The following is a 5,729-nucleotide window of genomic DNA, read 5'->3' as shown; positions in this document are numbered from 1 at the left end:
TCTGTTCTAAGGATAACAAGGTTAACATGGATTTATACTCGTCGAATGTCATGATCGCAAGCATTAGGTTCATTAAATGCACCATTCTTTTGAACATAAGGAGTAAAATAAAAAAAATCGAATAACATAGCCAAGAAACATCACATGTCATAAGTTAAGGAAAAAAATTGCCTCTAGCGAGGACTTAAAATCTGATACATGTGAGGGCAATAAGGAAAATAAGAAAGCTCCTAAAAGGTTCGATACATGGAAAGAGAAAACATGATGCTAAGCTACTACGATAAACACGCCTGAGGCCTGCTCAATCAGTCCTGCTCAGAGTCGCTGCTGATCCACATCGGGTCGCCATGACTAGTCCCCTGATGGGACGTCTCGATCGGAGGCACCGGCTCCTCGGGGTGCTCCGGCACTGCCACAGGCTCTGATGGCCCCGGGGCTGCCACTGGTGCAAAGGGAATATCGGTCCCGGCGGCCAACTCTCTGCGCATACGCCAAATGCGATGATACAGCTCGCTGAAAGAAGTCAAATCTATCGGTTGTTGGGACAACCGTAGCGTCTCCGGGTGGGGCTCCACTGGGGGTGGAGGTATCTCTGGTGGTGGTCCGGCTGGTGGTGGGGGAATGAACTCCAACTCCAAATCAGCGAGGCCGCCAATCTGTGGCTCCTCCTCAGCAGAACCATCCTCCTGCATCTCGCCCCACTCCCAAACTTCCTCGGGCTCCTCATCCGAGTCCTCTTCACTGACCTCATCGTCGTCTACGCCCTCTTCCTCCGAGTTCTCGTCGTCATCCTTATCCGCTGCGCTGCTCCCCACAGACCCGGTCTTATCACTCGATCGGGCGTAACCTCTACTCGGCCCCTCTCGCGGGCGGGAGCTCGAGACGACTGCCCCTCCTCGAATACTCCGCCTGCACCCCGCATGAGGGCCAAGGGTGGCAACCTGCGGAATCCCTCGCTCCCGGGCGCCTGCATCTCTGGTGGGGGCCCATCACCGAAGTGGAAGCACCCTGCTGAGACCGCACTCAGGAAGCCGGGCATATCCCCAATAGGCTCATACGTGGGAGGCGGGGACGACGTGTATAACTCGGCAGTGGCCGTCATCCAACTCTGCCACTCCTCAGGAAACAGACCGACGAGCCTCATGATACCCTCGTAGGGCTTCACCCCGTGACAGTTGGCCTCCTCCCATAACTTCGCGTAATGTGCCACGAACTCCGCCAACGTACCCCAATGGCAGCGGCGGTAGGACCGGAAATAGCGAACCACTGCCTCGGAATCCGCGCCAGCTCGGAGCGGCCTACGATGGGTGTAGCGCTGTCGTGCCATCTGTACGAAAGAATGGGCTCTCAAAACGCGAAAAGAGAGAAAAAGGTATAGAAGTAATATGCATAGTGAAATATATTTATAGTACTAGCCGTCGCATCGATAGCCTATTAGGGTTTTTCTCCGATAGGGTAGATCGTATTAGCATTCGTTTTGAGTGACTCGTGGGCCCTCATAATTTTTGGACGTTCTTCCTCTTTTCTAAACGTAAAGGTCGTAATACAGTACGCCATAGTTCGCATTTAAAGTTCTATTTTCAAGACAAGTTAGGGGTTCGCCCTATCTTGCATCTTTCCGTTGATTTCATCGCTCTTGGAAGCGGTGTAAGAGTCGTCATTCACGACTATTCGTTCATAGATACTCTAGCCTAATGTACCTCCTTAGGCGTTCTAGGTTTGCATGCATTAGTCATTTCGTAACTTTCTAAAAAAAAAAACTTCCTCGATCTATCATCATACTTCACATAATCAGGCATGCATAACTAATAATGCTTTAGCATTTGTAAGACATCCTTATGCTTAACATTTTAAACTTGAAATTCTCTGGTTCGTAAAAAAAAAAAAAATGGAATTTACATGCTTTTCCTTGAAATCCTTGAATATTTTTGAAATATCTTTAAAAGAAATCATTTTCCCTTTTATCAAGTCCTTTCATAAATAACTGAAAATTTTCTGGTAAGAACTTCTTTCTTACCTCATTGCTGCGGTTGAACGTGACGAGTCGAGGTGTTGGGTCCTTTAACTTTCCATTTAAGTCATGTTCTAGCCTAGTGCTATCATTCTAGACTAAGGCTTGAAAGAAGGTTCTTGGGTCCAGAGCGAAAGAACGGCGCTCTGATACCACTCTGTCACGACCACTAACTTCCTAATGATAGTGACTGCATCTAAACGTGATTCAATAGCACCTTAGAATCAAGGGATGAAAAATAAACATGATTTATAAGATGAACCCTAGGACAAAAGTCTCGCAGGTGAAATTGAAATGGGACAACATAAAGTCAGAGTGCGGTCTAGATTCACAATCATTCTAACATATAATCCTATTACAGCGGAAACGTCCAAGACAAGGCAGTATGTATGGAGACATACTACCATGGGCTACCTATTGACTTATTCGAGGATTTATTCCCAACACCATCGCCTGCCCGTCCACGTTCAACCTGCACATTTAAAAAGAAACATGCAGGGCTGAGTATTTGATATACTCAGTGAGCACATTGCCAAAAACAGTTTTGATTTTTAATTGTCAAGCCACAGTTGAGAGATCTACGAGGTTTTTATTTAAAAGGCCCGAGTCTCTAAATACTTTTCCTTTCATAAAGATTTTGATTGCGCAATCACGTAACATAGATATACCATATCTGATCATTGTGTGAACCGGGAATGTGGCCACATTCCACGACGGTCACTGGACCGGCCAACCCCTTTTGTTAGCTCACGGTCCCCTTATGTGTACACTAGTCCGAGTAGGGTTTGCGGCCCTACTGGGACCCGAATTCGATTTAACATAAATTGGCGTAGCCAAGCAGATAGGTAATCATAAAACAAAACATGGCATGACAACATATTTAAACAAGGATTTCACATTTTCATACTAAAATCACATTTCGAAAGGATGCCCACCTCAAAAGCTAAAGCTCCTTGCGGAATTTCCTTAACTTGGTCTTAGATGACGTTCGAAGACGTCCCTTTAGGAAAGTAAAAAGATACTTAATTAGACTTTTGAGATATCCATCAAGCTTAGACATGAATGCATCCTAAGTGCGATGATCATTTTATTCTTCCTTTAAATTTTCTAGAAGAGTCCTAGAATTTTTGAATATTAATTAAATCAGTAGATTTAATTAAATTAGTAAAATTATTCACTTAACTAGATGGTGCTACCTTCCATGCCATTTATTTAAACATACTAACAAAAATTGGCTCGAGGTCTAAATACTCGTTAGCGTATCGTAATTTCTTAATATTAATCCTTTGAGCACTCTTGCTAATTTCCGGAAAAAAATTAGACTTATCTTCGTGGAATTAATCTGCGGACTATTAATTAATCCATAACATATAAAGGCCCATGATTTAAGTAAATTCTTGGTTCATACTTTAATTATTTGGTGGCCCAACCTAATAAAAATAAGGGAGGCCCAATACCAAATTAATTAAGAAGAAATTGGCCCAATTACTCCCTACCCTATCCATCGGCCTCTCTCTCTTTCTCCCTCATTTCTTCACTCTCTCGACCGACACCCTAAGCAGGAGAAGGAGGCGGCGCCTCCTCGTCGCCCGTCGCTAGGAGCTCCGGTCGGCGCTTCTCTTGCGTCGCCGGAGATTTTGATGCCCCTCCCTCACAACCCTCGGTCTCAAACTCATCTTAGAACAAAATCCCCAATTTCAAAACCCTAGCCTCATCTCAAAAACTCTCGCTTCGTCTCCACCGCCTTCCGAAACCGGCGTCGACGCCGGCCGTGAACTCAGCGAGGCGGAGCTGTCGTCGCGGCTCCGTGAGGCGCTCTCAATTTGAGTCGCGGCGGAGCCCTCGGCATCTCCATCGCGCCCTCCCGTTCCATCGTCGTTTCATCCTTCACCGGCGGGGTCGCCAACAGGAAAGAGGCGTCGCCTCTCTTCCTCCCTGCTTCCGGCGTTCTCCTGGCCTTTTTCCGACGAATCCTCCATCACCGCCATCGCGGATCGCCGCTGTTGCCTCTCATCCTTTCACGGCGTCTAAGCGCCGTCACTGCCATCTACGGCTGAAGCTGACGCCGTTCGGCTTGCTGTGCAGACCAGCGCCGCCGCCACCGGTCGGCCTTGAAGCTAAGTTCTTCTTCCCCCCTCTTTTTTTTTTTTTAGTCTAAGCTTGGTCTATCTAGTTTGAGTTTGGGCAGGAGCTATGATAAAATGTTGTTGATTTTCTCTTCGGATAGAGCTCATTTAATTGTTGGGCTGAGTTCATGAACTACTATGTGTGAATGCTGTAGGGAGATAGTTATGATTTGCTATTATTCTTGGTCTATGAAACAGACTATGGTTTGCTTGCATTATTTGTTATGAAGCTGAACTTAATGTGGTTATACTTGTGCCCCTAAGTCCTTATATTATGTGGTGTTTGATCTAAACATGATGCAAGATAAGGTGTTGGGGTGTGGAGGTGATTACCTCTTGATGTAGTGAGGCTGCCCTTGTTACTGCTTGAGATCGGCTCCTAAGGCACCAAGCTTTCTACTCTCTCTAAACTTTGCTGATTATTATGAGAAGTGTGGGAGGGAGTTCGAACGTGGTGTGGGGAGGATTTTTATAGGCTGATTGTGTACTTGTAAGCCTTAAATGAGGCTGCTGAAACTCTTGTCTCTATCCAGCAGTATATCCCCCCCCCCCTCCTTGATCTTTTGCAGCAACTTTAACTGACATTTTGATGGTATACTAAGGGTATATTGCTGCCACAATCCTTTTTGTTGATTCTCCACCACCCCTTTTATTTAATTTAGCTTGGTGTTGTGTCTAGCATAAGTACTCTTGCATTAATACACTTTGTTTGACCTCCTTGCAGGTACAGCGAGAGGAATGCAGGGCTGTTGGGAGCAGGGGAGTTCAAGCTGACTTTGCTTCCTTTGGCAAGTCTTTTGGTCTACTCTAACAAAGGTATTATTGTCATCTTCCTTATGTGAAATCTGTTGGCTGCTTTAGTACTCCTCAATTTCCCTCTTGTTCCCCTTGCATCTAATATACTTGTTTGTCTTTTGCAGGAGAAAGAGACACTTGGCTGCCACCCAACTGTCCCGGGAGGTAGGCTCGCTGCCTTGGCTCACCGGCTGACCGGGTGGGGTCGCGGTGATGTGCGGCTTGGGCTCGGAAAAGAAGAGGCCCAACGTGTAGTAAAAGAGTCGACCTTAGCTCTTAGCCTTTTAGCCCATACTTGTAAATTTGTGTACTAGCATTCCCATTTCCTTTTTCTTAAATTCTTACTTCCCATGTGTTTCACTATGTAAGCTAGAGTGTGTTTGATAGTAGTTGCATTTTCTTAGCTAGAAAACGAACTCTTCATCTTCTTTCTCGTTAGTTATGGCTCGTAAATAGTAATGGAGTAGTTTTAGTTCATCCCAACTCTATTTATTCATTCATTGATTATTATTATTATTATTTTTTTTAACGGCCCTTAAGCAACACAAGGTAACGAGTTCTTATTTAATATGACGCAACAAGAGAGTGACACAATTCCATGTTGGTGAACCCTTACAAAATAAGCCGAACGAAAACAAACGAGCGGTTATTACAAACTCTCACATTGATAAGTCAAAGTGGCGTTTGATTGAATAAACAATATTGATATTAATATCATAGACTAGAAAATACTAAACTTTCTAAAATATATTCTTTCAGTAGATAGCAATAAAGAATACATTTCGGATTAGATCCTT

At 44.8% G+C, this 5,729-nt stretch overlaps 1 long non-coding RNA gene across 1 annotated transcript; it reads left to right on the top strand.

Moving 5' to 3' along the window:
- The first annotated feature begins 3,534 nt into the window (after positions 1 to 3,534).
- LOC125206862 (uncharacterized) lies at positions 3,535 to 5,409 on the top strand. Its single transcript, XR_007173918.2, has 2 exons — positions 3,535 to 4,953; positions 5,058 to 5,409. It is a non-coding gene; the product is annotated as an uncharacterized LOC125206862 (long non-coding RNA).
- Positions 5,410 to 5,729: the final 320 nt, after the last annotated feature.

The sequence above is a fragment of the Salvia hispanica genome, chromosome 2 (genome assembly GCF_029641045.1).
Source record: "Salvia hispanica isolate PSC_SH4W2 chromosome 2, Shi_PSC_v1, whole genome shotgun sequence".
Classification (NCBI taxonomy): domain Eukaryota; kingdom Viridiplantae; phylum Streptophyta; class Magnoliopsida; order Lamiales; family Lamiaceae; genus Salvia; species Salvia hispanica.
The sequence above is the reverse complement of the archived record's forward strand: the minus strand, read 5'-3'. Positions and strand labels throughout refer to the sequence as shown.